This window comes from Rattus norvegicus, chromosome 18 (assembly GCF_036323735.1).
Source record: "Rattus norvegicus strain BN/NHsdMcwi chromosome 18, GRCr8, whole genome shotgun sequence".
In the NCBI taxonomy this organism is placed as follows: domain Eukaryota; kingdom Metazoa; phylum Chordata; class Mammalia; order Rodentia; family Muridae; genus Rattus; species Rattus norvegicus.
Window position 1 is genome coordinate 19,640,466 of NC_086036.1, and position 21,455 is coordinate 19,661,920.

At 37.5% G+C, this 21,455-nt stretch overlaps 1 pseudogene; it reads right to left on the bottom strand.

The window, feature by feature from the left end:
• Positions 1-491: 491 nt before the first annotated feature.
• Rps15-ps18 (ribosomal protein S15, pseudogene 18) lies at positions 492-2,752 on the bottom strand (annotated as a pseudogene).
• Between the last annotated feature and the right edge of the window lie 18,703 nt (positions 2,753-21,455).

The window sequence follows — 21,455 nt, forward strand, 5'->3', positions numbered from 1 at the left end:
GAAATACATAATTTGGGTAATAAAATACCTGTCTCAACTCATTATAGCACTCATATAAAGTTTAAAGTCTAACAAAGTAGCTGAGTGAACTTTATTAATAAAAATAGAGTAATAATTCTCAAAATTCTAGGAACGAAGTCACATTAGTAGCAACCCTCAGTTGGTAAAGCTAAATGTATGTAGAGAATAAAAAAAGAAAAGAAAAAAATCATGTTATAAATAGCCTTTCTGTCAAAAACTCATGCAAACTTTGAAAACTTGATGCCAATTTGCAAAACACACAGATTAGTGTCCATCAAAGCCATGGCCCAAGCTCACATAGACATGGGGCTAATGTCGGAGCTTTGCTAACTTTTATTGGTAAGTTCAGAAGTTGATAGATTAATATAATGATGAAATTCTGTCAAACTCTATTTTCTGTTTTTCTAAATGCTGTTTTAAAATGACATCTTTTTTTCTTCTTCAAAATAATGAGTCTTTATTGGCCTCTGCTACTTGAAGGTGAAGAATTGGAAGGAGTGGGTGACACCAATATCGGGCTGCCTGTGCTTCCCTGATTCACGGGCTTGTAGGAGATGGAGAGCTCGCCCAAGGAGTGGCCGATCATCTCTGGTTTGATCTTCACCTGTTTGAACATCTAGCCGTTGTACACACCCACCATGCTGCCAACCATCTCAGGCAGAATGATCGTGTCCCTCAGTGGGTCTTCATCACATCGGGCTTCTCCACGGATGGAGCCTCATTCTTGGCTATTCTCAAGCGCTTGAGCTGTGAGGGCTGCTTTGGTCACAGGCCGTGTTTCAGGCGCAGCCTCTGGTGTGCACTGTACAACTGCATCAGCTACTCATAGGATATGTCGAGCAGGTGGTCAAGGTCCACGCCATGGTAGGTGAACTGGTGGAAAGTTGGCTTCTTCTTCAGCTTCACTTCAGCCAGCTTGATGGCTGCTCCAGACAGAAAATGTTGGCAGCATCTATGCAGTTATTGTGAACTCTGCCCTTAAAATGACATCTTTTTTTCTTCTGAAGCTACCATAACTAGTCAGATTTACAAGGTTACCAAACTTAAGGTTACTTTCTATGCCCCAAGAAGCCGGTTTTCCTCCCTGGTAGTAAAAGGGAGAGAAAAGACATGCATGCCATGTGGCTGCACTGGGAAAAGGGAGAAAGAGAGCTAGTTATTTCTTCCCAGTCCCTTCTCAGAGCCCCACAGTGATGCTAAAATAGTCTGGGAGTTGGGGATGGTCATGTCTACCCAGTCCAGGACTCAGTCCAGTGCTGCCTAACATAACCCCATCTTTATCTGGGTCCAATTGTCCCAGCAACATCATCTGACAGTCAGAGTTGTGTTTCTATCTTGACTGGAGGGTAAATTTCCCTCTGGGTGGCATTGGGCTTCAAGCTGCTTTTCCTCTCAGCATGTTATTTTTTGGGGAAATTCCAGTTTCTTCATGTCCATTTTTTCAAAAGTTTGATAAACCAGGGGACAAAAGTGTCGCTAAAATATCTTCATTTCCTTATACTGGAGAGTACTTATGAGTTATGGGTTAACTTGACTTTCAGTCAGGCAGATGGGCCTTGCCTCCAATGTCATCTTTAACATGAAGATGCTGAGTTACTCTGGGTGTGCTAAGAACTCATTAAGTTCAGCAATTTTGAGAGGTGGTTCCTCCTCTGCTGAACTTGTGAGCACAATGTGTTCATTCTAAGGAGGTGCCTGCCTGTTATTGTGTCCCATTGTTCTGTAATTAATGGCTCAGGGAAAAAGGCTTCAAGATGCCGGTTTGAAACTGCAAATTACCAGGAACAATATGTTTTATTGTGTTATATCGTGCTGTTTACACATTGTAAAGGGGAAACAATAACAGCCTTTAAGGAAGTTTGAAGAAACAGTGACCGATAAAGCAGAACATCGCTTTCCTTACCACACAACATTCACCGGCTCTTGATGTGCAAGAATTTGGATTATATTTTTCCTGTTTGTTTGTTTTTATGCTTTTCTGTTGGGGCCATCTGCAACTGAAGCAGTCTAATTTTGTTTAATCAATCAATTGGAATTTGCATTCTTTGCTAGGTGCAATAACAGATACAAAAAGTCTATACAATGCAAGGGAGTAATCTGTGAAAGTGGGACACATCTAAGGCACATTTCCACTGATGCTCTGGTGGGTAAAGAGTTCATCAGGGTAGTTGAGCAGACATGTTTCCACTTTGAATACTCTCCCTTTACCTGAGGCCAAGAGGCAGGATTCCATTCTTGACTGGTAACTCTAATCTGAGTTCTTTTGCATCAAATGGCTAGATCCTTCTGTAGTATTAAAAATAAAACAACTAAACAAGAAAGTACTGTTCTAGATAACAGAGAAGAAAACAAAAACAGGTCAACTTTAGAACAAAATTCAGCTTCTTTGCCTTGGATACGATAAAAATGTGTGAGAATAATCCAGGCTGAAATGAGTTGTTTTAAGCTGATCTGGCCCACTCGTTTATACCTATGATTAGTTAAAATGTCAAAGAGCTCATTGTTAAATGAAGTCTCTTAGACTGTGAAGACAAGATTGCATGTGCAGATTACACTCAAAAACTAAAAGTGTACCAGCCTCCAAAAGGATTCCCTGGACCTTCTGGGTTAGATGTGAGTTGAGTTTTCGCTCCCTACTTCTGTTTGTGCCTGGAGAGGGTAGGTCAGCACAGCTGGTCACTAAGATATGAATAACAAGATAATGGGAAAGATGACAGGCAGTGTCAGCCATCTTTCCAACCTTTTCACTGGAAATCAACGTTGTTTTTCATGAATATTTACAACATATATTCAACAAGAGTATTGAAAAATGGCCAGGGAATCTTAGAGGAAAACCTGGTCTCAGGGCAAATGGAATGCATATTTTCTCACGGTGTATAAGTACATAGATTTTTTCTGGGAGGTCTGCAGGAACATTTATTTAATATCACATCAGGCATTATTTCATACTACCATATTCAGATTATTTCCTCTAAAGTTTTATTTAGTATGTGTTTGTGTGTGTCTGTGTGTCTGTGTGTGTCTGTGTGTGTCGGGGTGTGTGTGTGCCATGACACATATGTGGAGCTCAGAGGACAATTTGCAGGCCTTGGTTCTACCTTTCCATTGCATGGATTTCAGGTCTTATACTGTGAGGCTTGCTGGCAAACCTTCTTACCTATCGAGTCATCTCTCCTTGGCACAAAATATTCAGATTGTTGTGGGGAAAAAAAAAGAAAATGCACACAGAATTCCAAAATTTCTCAAAGGATGCAGAGACAGCCTCATGGTTGAATTCCTCATGACTAGGGTTCCCTTTCTGCTTACAATAACAGAATGGATTCACGGGTGTTGGGGACTTATCCTTTGCTAGTCTATTACTCCAATACTCTCAACAAATTTTTACTTCCAGTTTGGAGTCATGGGGTTCCTACTAATGCTATGGAACTTACTCATAGTTACTAGTTATTAATAGTACTGGTGGGCAATATCATGTTCGTTTGAATCGAAGGTCTCATTTATTTGGTTAAAGCTCACTAACTAATTGAGGAAATGGAAAATCCTCACAAAAGGATCAGAACATGAATGAGCTGTGAGAAATCTGGAGCTGTGTCTTCTGGAAAATGCCATTTCTGTTGGAGCCATGTAGTATATAAGAGTTGAGGACACTGAGGCATCAGAAACTCCCTTCGCAATGCAAAGAAGCAAAAACAGTCACAGACCCCAGTAACTCCTTCCTGCCCTAAGAATTTTGACATTTAAGATACTACCTTAGTAAAAAAATCAAAGCAGTGAAAACATATATGTAAGTAAGGTTCTAGAGAAATCACTTGATAAGATAATAAAGCATCCTTTGGCTCTTTCAGGGGACTTAAATGCAGTTCCTAGTAACTATGTCTAGTGAATTAAAACTATGGGTTACTTCAGATCTATGGGATCTGACACACACACACACACACACACACACACACACACACACACACACACACACACACAAAGTCTGCAGAAAACAGAACAAAAACCAAATATAAATTAATCTAAAAATAATCTTGTCGAATATACACTAACTTTTAAGTTTGATGGATGCTAATTAGTATGTTCAGGCATACAACTCAGGCTTAAACAAAATGACAAGTTAGACTCAAATCAATTCGAGGATGGGAGAAAACGTATGTACAGCTGTTAGCACTAATGTAGAAGGAAGGCACTTTGCACTTGACCGAAGCAACCTTCTTATATCTTAGCTTGCATTTCAATACGAGACTAATAAAATGTAAGATAACATAAGTCCTAATGTGCCCTCATGTGGATGGGTCTTATTGGTTTTATAAATGTCACAATTCCCTATCATGCTTCTGCACCACACCCTTCACTCCCACCTTTTAGGCTCATCACATAAAGCATCCATATAACTAATGTGCTTTATTTTGTCCTTTACACAGCAATAAGTGTGAATGTTTTATTGTAGACCCAAATTTTTCCAAATTCAAAGTGTTGAGAATAAAACCATCAAGAAGAAAAGTGAATTTCAACAGTGCACTTCTCTACAAATCAAAGGGGAGGTCTTCCCACTCACTCTTACCTTGTATAAAGATAGATATAAATTCTTTCCAGGATTGCTAACTGCAGAGAGGAGTCTGAAGCATGCTGAAGTTGTCAAGAAAAGTCCATCTTGCCCTGTTTCCACAGCTCTAAGCCTCCTTCCCTCTAACCATTCTGCCTCTAAAACACACTGAGCTTTTCTGGATTATTATTTAAGGAAGATCCCTAAGCAACTGTTTTAGTTGCTTTTCTCTCATTGATCTGAATATAATAGTGCTCTTACATTGAATACAACATTTTCTTGTTAATCTGTGCTTTGTGGTGGAAATTTCCAAGAATATTAAAGACAGTATCAAAGAGTGAGAAAAAATAATCTTTCTCACCATAATAAATCTAATACGGATTCATTCTTTTGTTTGTCAAAAGATGAGATAACTGACCATATTTCATCATCCCAATCACACTTCCTCTGTTTGACTCAATTCAAGTGTCCCTGGCCTCAACCTCTCACTGCAGATTTCCTAAAGCACATAACACCCTCTTTCCAGACACCTGCATGGGTTACTTAGAATTGTCACCTTTCTCTTGGACAAGTAATGAGCACACTGTATTGAATTTCCCAGGTAAAGGTAAGAGAGAGTATGCAAAGTAAGGCCATAGCTGATCCCTGAAACTATTTCAAGCTTGCTGTTTGTAGACTTTTTCCTGATTTTTCTTCATCTACTAGTTTGGATTGGATGGAAGCCATGGAGATGGGAGTTTGAAAAGAACGAATACTAAAAAGGACAGAGAAAAGTATTTTCTTTTCTTGTTTTTTAATCACTAAGAAGACTTCAGAGATCAACTTTCCCATTTTATATTTGTGTGTGGGGGGGGTAAGCTAGTGACCTTATGCAATTTATGTGGCCCCTTAGTTCGACTCCATCTTATCTACTATGATTGTCTATCACTGATGCCATGTATTGGAAGAAAAATGATTCTAACAGAATAAACATTGTCCTTAGACTTATCTACCTCGGTCACTGAATTTCCAATTCAAATGTAATAATATTAAAAGTTTTGGGAAGAAGTAGGAATATGATAACCACTCTATCATACCTCCTGCATAAACTTCAGAAGGCCCACTGTGTTCATGAATCCCATAGTAGGATATCCATATCGAAGCCTTGCAGTTTGTGCATTCTATTTGGTCTACATACCTGAACACTGTATTCTCATACTATACTGAGAATATCTAAGTACATGCATTATTCTAAAATATCTCAAATATCAAATATTATCAGCAAGGAAACATTACATCTCTTTCTACTTATACAAACAACCCATACAATTCCTATCTGAGGACAGTACAGCAGACTGTTAACTTTCATTTCCCCAGACTTCTACTTAAAACTTCCATCAATATCCGATATTGTCCTCTTGAGTTGATCACATGACAAAACTGTCCTCAGCCACCTGGGTCATACAAATTCCCAATGTGAATTGTTTCCTTGGGAAGTAATGAAAGCCAGCTTCGAAGTAGAAATAACCTTCCTTCTAAATTTCCTATTTATATGTACATTCCCAGCAAGAGAATGAATGGAGCTAGAGGTGAGATGGTGTGTTTTACTTTGAGTTACCATGTTCTTAAGTGCAGGAATGCTTATGTCCGCAAGCATATATCAAACATATAATTACATATCATATATAATAACATATGTCATATCATATAAATTTGATGAAGTTGGTATCTTCGAATACCTGTTAGGTGTTTTCAGAGTAAAGCTAAATGTTTACTTTAATCTACAGCTCATGTAAGCACATTAAGCCACTTCTCTGATCCTGTGGATCTTCACGATCTATAAGGCTTCAAAATCTATTGTAGAGTTAATTTTATCTGAAATCGATTTGAAAATGTGTTTTCATATCCACTCTGCTATATGCTCAATCAAAAATTCTTTAAATGTTGAGAATGAAATAAAAATGGATCTCTGTAAAGATTTCAACATTTTAATCATCAGATCATCACCATGTGGACATTTAGAGCAAAAGCTCAGAATAGCTGCTACATTACAACTTGTTCCACAAACATTGATTTTGTAAATTCCCTCTTTTACACAAGACCTGGGTTGGTTTATTGTTGTGGTCTTTTTATTTTATTATTCTATTATTGGCTAAATCATCAGAGGAAATCCATGCAAACATGAGAGAACTGGAGATTTATTCAAGTTAATCAAAATCTAAACAACTTGGGCATTGCAAAGTATGAAACCATATTTATAGATGAATGTGTATGTATATATCTGGTCCTGTGTGTGTGTGTGCGTGCGTGTGTGTGTGTGTGTGTGTGTGTGTGTGTGCGTCCTGCCATTTTGTGCATTCTGTCCATTTGACAACCACCTGTCCATTTGACAACCTTTCATATATATATGAAAGGTTATCAAGAAAGAGAAGATAGATAGATAGATAGATAGATAGATAGATAGATAGATAGATAGATAGATAGATAGATAGATGATAGATAGATACCAGGGACTCACCTAGTCACAGACTGAAGATATCTGCAAAGAAAGAAGCATCTGTATATACTTGCACAGACATTTTTCTTCAACAAGATTCTAACAACTACATAATATCTTGCATTGAAGCACAATTTATAAAGAGGTATGAACTGTTCTAAAATATATATCGAAAACCTCTGAGGTTATTGGAAGGATGCCACAAATAATGCCCTGCTTGGTATCCTTGAGAGAAGGAAGAGTGGCAACACTTAGAAGACCAGTTCTTGACACTGTCCTTGCTCTCACTGCTCCTGTGACTTGGCTGGCCTCTCTCTGTGTAATTCTCACCTGTTAATTGAAGAGGTAGGGTTCCCAATAGCCAACAGAGAACCATGCCTTCAGCAATACTAAGTGTGTACTTATGCAAGGGAGCACCTGGGCTTATGGAGTCACACATATACAGGCCTGATTTTCAGTGAATATAATATTGTTACCTGACTCTGGTGGAAAATCGTAAGCACAATTATTTTTATATCATTTCTGTTTAATTAGAAGAAGAATCTTTATTGCCTTTTACCATTGACATGACAGCTAGGCAACTTCCTTGTGAAGAGTCAATGGAGACCAGGAGACCTCTTAAACAAATGAATTATTTAAATCTGCATATGCAGTGAGACCTAGTAGGCAAAATTGCTCAAAAGACCCACAGGCTCCAGGAAGATATTTGGTATGCAATTTTCTAAACTGCTTACAATAGTTTTTGCATCTTGTTTATTTTGAATGAAATTGTATTGTCAGTAGGAAGAGTCCCAAAGAGAACTTTGATTGAAATATGCTTGGATGAGCACTAGGCTTTATATTTTTGATTGTAATGATATTAAATCTTCAAATTATTGCAAGTTGCGTTTTTGCCAGGGCTTGAATCAAAATGGTTGCTTTTTCTTTTTGTGTTTTCGTTCTGTATATTTTGTAGAAAATAAAATAATAAAAGTAAAATAAATAAAATAAGCAAAACTTATGCAGATATAAATTAGATGTATTTAATTAGTAAGCATTAAGTTTTCTAATTAATGACCACTCTATTTCTGCAGGAAGGCCAATGCTCCTAATTTTCTTCCAGACTCACTGTCAGTGGCTTCAAAGTCAGCTTTCAGACATTAAGCGTATATTCACTTACATCTGTTTGTCAATAGGTTTATAAGCTCTGCAAACACTGGCTCTAGAATTGTACCCTTTACTTCAGTAAGCTAGAGGACAAACGTCTTGGTCTATCCTGATATTCTAATGTGGTACAGAAATCCTAAGGTAAAGTGTCTGTATTGGTCCAATGCACACAGAGAGTCATGTCTGGAAAGAAATACAAATTGGATTAATGATACTCTGTTATGCTTGCAGACAGGAGCCTATCACAGCTGTCATAGCCAAACATTGAACTGAGATTGGGGACTCTATGGAAGAGTTGGAGAAAGGATTGAAGGCCCTGAAGGGACCAAGATCCCTACATTAGGCCCAACAGAGTCCAGCAACCTGGACCACTGGGGGCTCTGAGAATCTGAACCACCAACCAAAGAACACACAGGGATATGAATGAAGTCCTGGCACATATGTAGCAGACTTGCAACTCAGTTTCCATGTGGGCCCCACTAGGAGCGGAACAGAGTCTCTTCCTAAAGCTGTAGTCTGACTGTGTTATCCTTTCCCCAACAGGACTGCTTTGCCTGGCCTCAGTGAGAGTGAAAGTGCTTACCCTGGGACAGACTTGCTGCTCCAGGGTTGGTGGGGGCTACCCATTCATTGGAAAAGTGACTGGGAGATGGGGGAGGGTCTCTGTGATAAGTGACCTGGAGGAGGCAGTGTTTGATCTATATAAACTAATTAACTAAAAAAAGTAAGTGCAGAATTGTCATTTACAGCATGAATATTCTGTTAGTGGGTCGATACAAATCAGACTATATTTTTCCTCTACTTTTGTTGTGTTTGTTTTGTTTTTGTTCTGTTAAGAGAGTTGAGTGGGTGTGGAGTCAGGAGAATACCTGTGTATGTGTGTGTGAGGGGGATAGCATTATCAAAATTTGCTATATAATGTTTTCACAACATTAAAAATACTTAGCATTTTCTTAAAAATACAAAACACTCAAATAGCTTTAAGTTTTAATCATCCTTGACTTCATTTGCTGATAGTTTCTACAGACTACTTCATCTTTCCTTCTTTATCTCGTGACATTACTTCTCTCTTGCCTGCCCACTCTCACACAAATCCTTCCCTATGCTGTCTAAGGAAAGACTTCATCATTAAGGTTCCATGTAGTCTGGTTGTTCTCTTCTGTGATGTTTATGAATGTTGAAGCAGATTTGGCTTTGCACATAGTCCTTCCCATCTTCCAAAGGTAACGGGACACAAAGCAGCTACTGATGTGTCTCTGACAAAATGATTTTCCAGCGCAACAAAAACCTGGCCATTGTTGCCAGAATTCAAGGAAAGAGAAGGAAAGTACAGGACAAAATGGTAAGGGAGTAAGAAGAATGCAGCCTCTATGATGTTTGTCAAGCAGCGTCAGTTCAGTTGCAGTGTCTATGGTTTCTCTCTATTTGATACATCTTTATGGGTTCCTATTACTTGATGATCAAGAGCTCATACTATAGGACTAGTTGACCACTGTTTTTTTTTCAAGCATGTCTTAGTCATGATGTCACTTGCCCTCACAAATGACTATGCATTCCTTGTGAAAAGACTGATAATGGAGACACTGGGAAATAGGAATTAACAAAGGTTTGAAGCCAAACCTTTCAGAGTGTTCAGATCTTTATTCATTACTGCTGTGTGTGTGTGTGTGTGTGTGTGTGTGTGTGTGTGTGTGTGTGTGTGTGTGTGTGTGTTGAATCCAGAGCCTGCACATTGTAGGAAAGCACTGTATCCCTGTGGTATCTTCCCCAACCTCTGACAACTTGTGCTATTGATGCTAAGTCAAATAGACTCAGCTAATTTTAAGTCAACCACACAGACAATGATTTTTAAAAAAACCGAAAGTCTCCACTTCTGTGTTCTCCTTTCATCTTTTGGTATATAGTGACTTCTTTGACCCTCCAACAGGAAGAGATAAAAAGTAATAACTGTGTTCATTTTAGCATGAGCCTGAGAGACTCTCACAGTAGCATCCTTCCACGACACTGCCTCAGTTTTCTTGGTGTCACACAGCCAGGTAATACGACAATGTATACTACCTCTGTTTGGTAGGAACAGTGGGTTTTGAAAATCATTTCAAGGTAAATGTGCATTCAACCAGCTATTGAGATGAAAACAGTAATCTATGGAGTAGGCCTTGAGTTCATTTGAATGCTGTGTTGATCAGGTTCTTATTTGGAAATTGTCAGTAAGCTATTACCCTGACAATTGAACCCCAACTCATATAAGTAAAGAGGCTTTCAACTTTTTGCCCTACAAAATCCAGGAATGGATTGAGAGCACTCCAGAGAGAAAATGTCACACATTTAGAGGAGCGGGCTCATTCGTGGGCTTGAGCATATCTGAGAAATGTTGCTGAATGTCTTTAATGGTAAGCCTCAACATTGTTCTAGCATACTGTTCCAGTGCTCTCATCTCCAGTCCCTCATTGTTTGAGCACAAGATTTATTGCCCCTGTTTTGAAGGGCATTGCTTATGTGTAATTATGTCGCCTTAATTATAGCTTATTCTTCCTCCTATATTGTTGTGTGACCCCGTGCTCACATTATTGTGGGTTATCACTATTAGGCTTCATACCTCACAAGACTTAAGTACTTTAGAATTCATTACAAAATCGAAAGAGATATACAAATGGGGTATAGGAAATCTGCTAGGGGAGCAGGACTTAACTTATTGAAACTCTATTTAGGGAAAGAGGTCATTAATGGAGTCCTTACCCCACTTGCCGCGTTATAATCCGCAGTGTAAATTTTGTCATGGAAAGATTAGTAAATAACAGAATTGGATATGATTATAGAGAAAAATGGCAAGATCTGGTTTACAGTTCATTGCCAAAAGAAGATGAAGATTATTTCTAGAAGAAAGCAAGCAAAACTAACCAAATCTACAGTAATTCTAATATTTCCTAGGTTTCAGAGCCTGATCATTCCATTGTCCATATTGAATAATATACCTGTCATTCAGGAATTGAGTGATATGTCTATCATATAGTATAAAAATACAATTCTTACTCATTAACATGTATCTGCTTTTTAAAAAAAATCACATAAAAAGGTTTTGTAAAATTACATTCTCCAATGTGGTTATCCGCTGACAAGGTCTGTCATGATGGCTTCTTCCTGCTTTACTGGCAACCATAATGGTGGAGTGCTTCTTGAGGACGCATAGGCAGTTGCTATAATGTCTTCCTCAGCTTCTGACTCATGAGCATCTTCTCTCTTCTGAATCCACGCACTACTTCCAGAAATGTGTCATGATGAGTCCGCTTGCCTTGGAGAAGAATTGTTAAGTTACATGTACCTGACGTAGAGGAAGCTGGGGTACCAAGGCATTGCTCTTTGAAGTGATGAATACCACTTCATTGAGGATCTAGCATTCTACAAAACTAAACCTATGTTGTCCACAGAGAAAGTGGTGAATACACAATGGAATTATTTATCCTAAGGTCTTGACTTAAGAGAATTGGTTCAGTGTGCTTAGAAAGCTTGCACTTGAATATGATTCAATTTACCTGTCAGATGTCAGTGCTGGAGATAGCCATATGAGTATCTGTTGCTGTGTGTTGATGCAGGGGGCGGGAGGATCCTAGGTGGGAACTGATAGAAATGACAAGAACACAAAGGCACAATTTCCAACTCCAGATTTTGCACAGAGGTGAGCCCCGCTAGTGGTCTCACTTCATCAACAGTCTTTTCTCCTGTCTATTTCCTATGGCTTCAGTCTAGGAAGGTGCCACTTAGCCTCCTGGCCTTTCTATGTTTGCTGAGCAGATAAACACTCCAAGACTGATTAAATGCTAAATCAAAATGATATGTGCTGAACCTCCTAGCAAAGTGCCTGATCCGGGAGTAGGTGCATACAGCACTCCCTGGAATTCTTTTGTTACTTTCTCGGATCCCAGCAGCTTTTGTTCACTTCATTCCAAATCTGCCAGTATTCATATAATGTAATAGTCTAATAATCTAATCTCTAATTTTTCTTTGAGTAAATTGCCTAGGATTGAACCTGTGGAGGGATTTGTGTGAGACAAAACACAAATCATGGATAAAGACAAGCATAATAAATTCCAATGAGGAACCAATCCAAAGTTTCTGTGAAGCATATTTCACAAACACAAAACACACTCCCTGGCATAGCCTCGCTTATGAGCAAATGGAACCATAGGAACTCCCATTCCTTACCAGGAAGATTAAGTGGAGAAAGCCTTTTGAAATCTGCTATTCTTAAACACTAAACTCATCCAATGAACCTCCCCAACATTCTGTCTTTCATCCTTCTCTCTGTCATTCTGCAACCTTAAATCTCACATACACAGATTAAGAATTAAATAATTCTCATCTCTTCTTTCATGTGGCATTAGCTTAAGTAATATCTGATTTAAATCAACATTTTTCCTAGCAATAGCTCTGTCAGGAGCTGACAGACTCTCTTGATGAGAACACACAAGATCAATGTTATAATTATTGTCATTGCTATTTCTCTGCAGGGTCTCATTTAGCCCAGACTGGTCTTCAACCTCTATGAGCCTAGCATGATCTTGGGCTTCTAATCCTTTGCTATTTCTAATGTCCAGGATTACAGACCCATGCCACCACAACCTGTGTCTGAGCTGGGAACAAAGCAGGGCTTTCCATACACCAGGCAAACACTGGAACAATTTATTTGCGCGATGGCGGCTCAGTTCAATGAGTTCAATGCTACTGTTTCTTCTTCTACCAGTTAAAATACGGCTCTTCTCAGCTCAGTGAATTTCCCCAACCCTTTATGTTGCTCATTAACTTTGCATTCTCCCCTTCACTGCTGCAATCACCATTGCAACAATAGACTAATCATAGCCTGGAATTTTAAAGTATTGTTATAGTGTACCTGTATTAAGGCAAGGACATCATACAATCTGAAGTGGCAATTAGGAGTAATTAAGATCTGCTGCCAATAACAGATAAACCCTTGAAAATACTCCTAAGTCCCCTTCAACGTATCTGGAAAGTCTCTGCCTGCCTCTTCATTTTCCTCTAATTAAAAAGGCTTGTCTGTGTATTAGCATAAGCTATATGTAACAAGCATATGTTGTTTGAATCTGTACTTGCCTTCACTAAAGCAAGAACAAGGTTATGTGTGATCCTGCCTCATGTTACATAGTTTTGTTTTGAACATTCAGGCCTAGGAGTTAATTAGCAATTGGAATATTATCCCAGAAATCACAGTCATCCTGATTAATACTGTTCCCATGGAGAATATAAGAAATTTTCATATAACTAGTTTATAGTTAATTTTCAGAAAATATGCTACTGTCAGCTGTATATTATGCAATGTTAACATCTTTGATATCCTTTTTATCCTGATTTGATTATTGAATGATTTTATTTTTAAAACATCTGATTGTATTATATAATATATGTATATTAAATGATTTTGAAAACAATAAACATTAAAATAATTGCAAGACAGTAAATTTGTGAAGGGGAATCCCTTTTGACATATAAGTGTATGTATGTATGTAATATATATATATATATATATATATATATATATATATATATATATATATATATGATTGAGACTTGGGCAGTCCAAGAGTCAAATAAGACTAGTGTACTAAAAGTAATGACCTTCTAAATTGTCATTAACAAACCCAGAGTTAGAATTGGAAATCTTCAACATTCATACCAGACAGTGTTGAAAGAAATGTACTCCTCTGTGGAACGCCTGCACAGTTGCCATTCACCAAATTGTTCTCTATCACATGAGTTTAGACCGTGTATTTTGTCCCCCAAAGCATGAACTGATATGCCAGTCTGACTTCCAAGTAGTCTCATGAGTTAGTGAGTGCTTCAACATATTTCCTGTCCAGAGTAAATTGGGCAGCACCATTTCTGAATCACAACAGCTTATCTGTGGTGTGTACTTAGGAAACTATCAAATTTGAAAGTTTCATATCCCTGAGATATTTGGATCTGTTTGTCAGTTCAGTGGAGGTTCGCTCTCCTGACAGTGCTTACTTAATTTCAAAACTTATCTAGAGCAAACTGTTAGAATCCAAATGGTGAAAAGACTCTAGTTACAAAGATCACTTTCCAGAAATCTCCTCAAAGACAGGGTTACAATTTTTTTTTTCAGAATCCGATTGGTTAAGGTACAAATTATAAACATTATGTCAGGATTTGAGTAGAAAAACATCATAAGAGCTGGACTCTGGATGCTGTCTTGTGTCCTGGGAACATAGGTAGTACATAGAATTGAGTTTGACATGCTACAAAAAGTGATGTATAGGCTTTAAAAACTGCATAATGAAGCAAAACAATTTGAAGCTCCTACTACACTCAAGTCAGTGAGCCCTGATCTTTAACTGCAGGCCTGATTTTGAGCTTTAAATGACCAATAACCACCTATTTCATGAGTATCTATGAGGGAGGCCTGAGTAGAGGCAGCTAAAATATTGAGAGTTATAATGGGATGATAAATGTAGTTAGTGTTTATTTATTTGGTGAAATATTTTCCCATTCTGTTGGCTTGTTTCAAATTCAAAACTCTTTCTCTCGCTCACTTTCTTGTTTAATGCAAAGCTTCATATTATATCCCAAGATGAACTGAAAATTATAGAAATCTTCCTGGCTACATTTTTGTAAATAGTAGATTTCCAGAATGTTTGAGCTTCTCTGTACAGAGTCTCCATAATTAAAAGAAACGGATGAATCAATCTTTGACTCCAAACTTTCACTATCATATACATGTGCGTACCTGAGATGTAGGGAATGCCATCACTGTCATGAATAACCTCTAGGGCAAAAGGGAACAGTTACCCAAACATATCATTTCTCAGCCTTGCCATTTTGAGACTCTAACATCTGTTTATTGTCATGACTTCTGATGCTGGCAACCATCTCTGCCATTGTTGGGGAAGGTGTTTGAAAATGAAGCTCCGAATAAGAAACACAAAAACAAAATTAAGAAACAAAAATCTAAAGAACAACAAAAACATGATCTCAATGATTTTGCTATTCTGAAGTTAAACCTGCTGTTGGACAAGTTCACAAAATATATACTTCTTTTATTTAAATGCAAAGGCAGTTTGAACCATATTTTAATTCTGTATACGTAAGTGATGTAAACTGTTCAATGTTTAGAGACTAATTTTTCTCATTTGCAGAAGCATCTCAATGATTCTCTAACATGTTAGGTGATAATCTAATTAGCATATGGTTAATATTTTAGCATAACACCTGCCACCATTTATGGCTATATTTTTAGCATTAGTTATAATGCATAGATGAAAGACTAGTACATAGTCCAAAATAAATAACACTATTGGAAATTTAAGCCAAATTCAAACATTTTAAAGTATCCCTTGAACGCTTTTTTAATGTTTACTATTCTATGTCAAATGGACACAAATTGACATAGTCATTGGAGTGGAGGGAACGTCAATTAAGCAAATTCCTCGACAGAATTGGGATTTAGACAAACTTAAGGAGTATTTCCTCTTTTTTTTCTATTTTTATTTTATTGTTTATTCTTTTATTTACATTTCAAATGTTATCCCTTTCCCCGGTTTCCCCTCGAAAAACCTGCTATCCCATCCCTTTCTCCTCCTCTTTATATGAGGGTGTTCCCCCCCAACCCACTCCCTCCTGCCTCCCCGCCCTTACATTCGCCTACACTGGGGCATCTAGCCTTGATAGGACTAAGGGCCTCTCCTCCCATTGATGGCTGGACAAGGCCACCCTCTGCTCCATATGCGGCTGAAGCCATAGGCCCATCCCTGTGTACTCCTTGGATGGTGTTTTAGTCCCTGGGAACTCTAGGGCAGGGAAGTCTGTTTAGTTGATCTTGTTGTACTTCTAAGGAGCGTTTTCTAAATTAGTGATTGTTGTGGGAGGGGTCATCCTATTGTAGATGATGCTATACCTGTGTTGGTTGTCCCATGTTCTATAATAAAGCAGGCTCAGCAAGCCACATGGTGCAAGCCAGTAAACAGCTCCTCTCCACGCTTTCTGTACCAGTTGCTGCCTCCAAGTCTGCCTGTTGAGTTACTGTGCTAATTTCTTTTGACGATGAACTATGATGCAGAAGTATAAGCCAAATAAATTTCCCTCTTCCAGTTGCTTCTGTTTATAGTGTTTCATCACAGCAATACCCATCCTATCCAAGACAGTGGTATTGCGTTTATCAGAAAGTATGGGGACTATAGACATGATAAAGAATCATCTAACAAGATAAAGCATATACATCAAATACATACACACACATACATGTAGGATGCAGCTGGCTTTCCCGATCTTCTTAGTTAACAGTGTTGTCTCAGTTTTTATTCTTTTGCGACTCCTTTTGGATGAAAGGACAATCATGTTTTCTTGGGAGGTCAGTGGTTATTCATATCACTTCAATCAGAAGAAAAACTATTTCTTTCTATCTTTGGCTTTTCCCTGCAATAAAAGATAATTTGGCTGAAATAATGAGATTCAATTGCTCATAAGTAAGCTGCAGTTTACAGCAGCAGTCAGGTACTGTTTGTTGTTGAGTCTCCCATTTCAGACAGGAGCTTTGTTATTGACTCATCTTTGACACATTTACTTCAGATTAAGAATTTGGTAAAAAGTGCTAAGAAAAAAAATTATCTAGTAGGCCAGCGTGAATTGGTAGAAGGCTCCTAGTATTCTAGTTTCATTTTGTTTACATTGTAAGTATTTCCCAGCTCTACTCGACTTATATAGACACCATGGAGCCGCAACTGAGCCCAGGTCTCCATGCATCACACATGATCTTTTTATCCAGATCTCAACTGCAATAGTTTGATTTTCCCAATTCCCACTAATTAATTATTACATTTGGAAATTTCTACTAAATTGTTCTTCTCGAAGTCAAGGCCCAGAGATTGCATATATACTTGGGCCATTGGGTAGAGTTCCTCCGCCACACTTCATAGACAAGGCTCAGAGGAGTTCTACTTGAAGGAGACTTCCACGAGAAAAGCTTATTTCATAGTCTCTTGGCTGCTTCTGAACTTGCTTTCTGTTTCAGGATGTGCTGATGGTTATGGTTTGCTAGCTACTATATTTAGTTCTAAAGCCAGGATTTAAAATTCACTTTCATAGCTCTTTCTATGAAAAGAAGAGTAAAATAAAAAGCAAAGTGAATGCGAGTATACGTAGGAAAGGATACCTCACACAAAAGTGTTTTTGGCAGTGCACAGGGCCACGAGCACGCATTGCCCTTTCTTTCTTCCTTAATGAGAAATGTACAGAACAGGCGGCTCCTAATGTGACCCACACAGAGGAACACTGAAGTCTTTCCTCTGATTTCCCACAGCCAGCGTTGACTAACCAGAAACCTTCCAGGCACAGGTAATTCTCTTTTTAGGTAATTGCACAGATCTTTACCTCTTTTCTAAGGTACAGCTAGCTCCAATCTGCATGCTTAAAGTTTGTGACCATCCTGAATTCACATTTGGGGATTGAACTCCATGGATCCTTATTTACTTTAGTTAACTGGTTACGGGCTTCCTTAATAGTGTATTTCTGATGGAAAATAATTCAACAATCCATGGGTTATATTCTAGCTTTAAAGCAGTGTCAGGTGTAATCTCCCTGTTGCTGAGAAGCTCTTCAATCCAATTAGATATCTGTTGGCTAGACCCAAGATGAGTCACTACTACACTTTGGAGACACCCTGACATGACAGTCGTTATTGTGATTGGAAGGCTTTCAGTTGGTTAAGACTTCTGATAAGTATTGATGATTATATTCCCTTGGCGGCTTGCACAGAATCTTCAGAGATCATGAAAGCTAACCCTCAGAGAAAGGACTTCCCGATCAGCATCAATTTAAATTAGATGAAAACGGACAATGTGCTATTTATTCTTCAAATCTTACTTTGGGGACATTGCCATGGTGCTCTCCATTACAGTTCAACTTGTATACCACATGGTAGTCAACTTGCCCATTCAGAGAAAATATAAATTACTCCTTATAGAAATTCATTAGCAATCTATGTTTTAATTTCTTAAAGCTAAATAAACAATTATTCTCAAACATGCCTGCATTGAAATGATTTCCAAATTCATTTCCTTTTGTGTGGCTGAAAGAGCTAGACATTGTCTTAGAAATTTAAGTTTTAAAATTGTTAGGGTCCTCCTTAGGGCAAGGTAAATTTTCTCTATTTGTCTCTTGAAATGTGGATTCATGTAGCCAACTTGGTGTAGAAGGTTTGGCTTTGCAAGATGTAACCTGGCTGCTTCCCATAACTGGGGACTACAACCTCTTGTAACATGGGACATTCAGAAACAAGCTGAAGAACCACAGTCCTCTTCAGAATGCTGTATCATTGTCAAGACTTTATGCTTCATAATATTGAAAGCCAACATATTTCTAATCTTCGCTTTATATTATTTCTTCTGAATATACTCTCCCTCCCTCTTTGAACCTTTGTATTGTAGCAAATTGCTTCATACTCCAAAGCCTATTCAATTCTTATTTCAGTTGCTTCTTTCAATTGTCCAAGATAATCAAGTATCATTGTATTTTCCATTATGGACAAACTTTGTGAACTGTAAGAGGATTAGTGATAAATTATTACACCATCTGCTTTTCATATACTGCTTGATGAAATGAAAGCCAAAACTATGGAGTATTGCTTTAAAGCAGTAGAGAGCACAAAGAAAAATATGTGTGGCAAGTTGTACATTTAAAATGACTGGTTTTAAGAAACATTTTTAGCAATTCGATTGTATTTAGCATGATTGGACTTGGAATCACCCAGGAGACATACTTCTAGACAAGTCCATGGAAAGTGTTTGAGAGAAACTTAACCAATCATGAGAATAGGCTGTACCATTCTATGGTCTTGGATCTGGTTGGATAAAATGGGAGAAAGAAGTTAAGTTCCATGGTTGCCAACATTAATATTTGCCAACTTTCTGATCCACATGCATAATAAAACCACCCCATAGTGCTCATCCTTCCCCACTCTGATGGGTCTGTATCATCAAACTGAGGCAGAATGAATCTTTCTTCTTCTGTATTGCATTTTAGTCATGTCAATGAAAAATAGTAACCAATGTATCTACTATTCCAGAACTTTGTTTTGGTAGTGCATTTGAAAGTTCAAAGTAGCATCTACGTATGCAGAAGCCTTTGTGAAGAGGGTATGTTCAAGTTGACTTCAGGAATTGTGTAACTGTGGATTATTCCAAGTTTGACAAGATCATCATAAATGAAAGCAAAAAGTAACCTTGGCTGTCTAACATCTGCTGTGTCATGTTGAAAATGAAATTGTAGAATTAGCTTTATAAAACCACTTTTAAAAAATGTTATTCTTTTGACTAATTTGAGATACTTTTATTCTATAAAGAAGCAACTTGACTTTTTAATAAAGTTATCTCTAATTATTTCTGGATTTTGGACACATCTCTTCACACAGATTAGACTGTAGCCCCCTGATTAAACTTCAGTTGATGTTTCAGGTGCTATCCTGGATGCTGGAAGTGCTTCTGTGTAGAACACATCAAAGAAACATCTGCTACTCTCACAGCATTACATTCTATGGTCATACTGTGACATACATGTGACAAACATGGATGGATGGGATCATGAGATATGAAAGGACACTTTTGTTCAGCTCTATTGCTTTACATTAATAAAAGCACCTGTCATATACCAGGAACTAGGCAAATACTTCTTACCAAGCACTCATTGAGTTCTCCCACAACCTCTGAGAAATTAGAAATACATTATAATCTTCATTACACTACTCTTTATTACCTCTACTTTTTAAATCATAGTTATAAACTTTTCTTCCTCAAAGTTTGGTACATTTATAACTGTGGCTAACACAGAAGAATTTTTTAAAATAAACATATCTGAAGATTTAATCAATGTATGGCTTGCTGGAGTTTGACCTAGATCTTAAAGTACCTTTGATGAATTATTAGATATTGACTAGACATTATTATTTAGTTTTGTAGCCAAAACGATAAGGGTCTATTCACACTTAAACAATAGTCAAGCAGAAAAGTAGGAATTAGACAATATACCGATGGTTTTCTCAGTCTGTGAAAACACTGATACTGCCTATTTCTGGAATATTAGCCTTTAAGATTCTTCACATTCAAAGATACAGCTTAGGCACTGGGAAAGGTTGATTCTGACCTGGTCAGGCCTGGAATGTGGGGCATATGTAATTGTGATTCTAGGTGCTCACTTTGGATTCATCATTTTCTCTTCTTTATCCTAGCTTATATGTAGATTTCCCCTCTGCATTTTGCCTTTTAATCTAAAACAGTTACTTAGCTGTAAAATGTCTCCCCTGTTGCTTTAGGAGTTTTATTTAATTGTTCATAGGGTTGGTTTTCATTTTTATCAAATTCTATCATTTTTATATTTTCATTTTGATTCTTTTTTGACACTCAGGTTATTTACAAGTGTGTCCGTTAATCTTATTCTTTACTTGTAGGTCCCAGAGCTGTGGGGAGGTCAAATAACATATTTTCCATGGTTTAAAATTATATTTATTAGGAAATGTTTTGTTAGTAATATGTGATCTATCTTGGTAGATAGGATACATGTTCTTAAAACAATACTTCTTGTGTTGCTGTTGGGAAGCAGATTCCAGAAATATTTGCTAGGTTATGTTGACTGGCACACTTGTTATTTATGCATTGTGATTTTTTTTATTTTCTCTCTGAATGATAGCGGGAACTGAAAACTTCAAATATATATGCATTGTACACTTCATTTTTCCAGTGGGTCAGATTTTCCTTGTTTTATTTAAAAAGTTTAAATATGCAAATGACTGTAAATATTCTCTCTTTACAATGGGATATTATTTATCACTATTACAAGAAATGTTCTACATGTGATAAAGACAGTTTGAAAATGGCAAATAAATTGAACTTGACATTAAAATAAAATTTCATCATTTTCACCCTCCCCATTTTCTCTCCAACTTTTCAAAGTACCCCTTCTCTTTCTCCCTCTGAATGTCATACCTTGTTTTTTGTTAGATTGTTTGTTTATTGTTTTTAATTAGTCCCTGTAGGAGTTTCGAGTTTCATACAATGTGCTTTGTACTCACATACACCCAACTCTTCTCAGGTCCACCACCACTTTCCTAACCATGTAAATTTTGTCAAATTTTTAAGATGATTTTATACGCCCAAATATGGAGAGATGTGTCTTCCCTCAGAGCATTGTCAATTTACTATAAAACATCAATAGTGAAAATAATCTTTGTCTCTCCCAAAAGCTAACATTGTT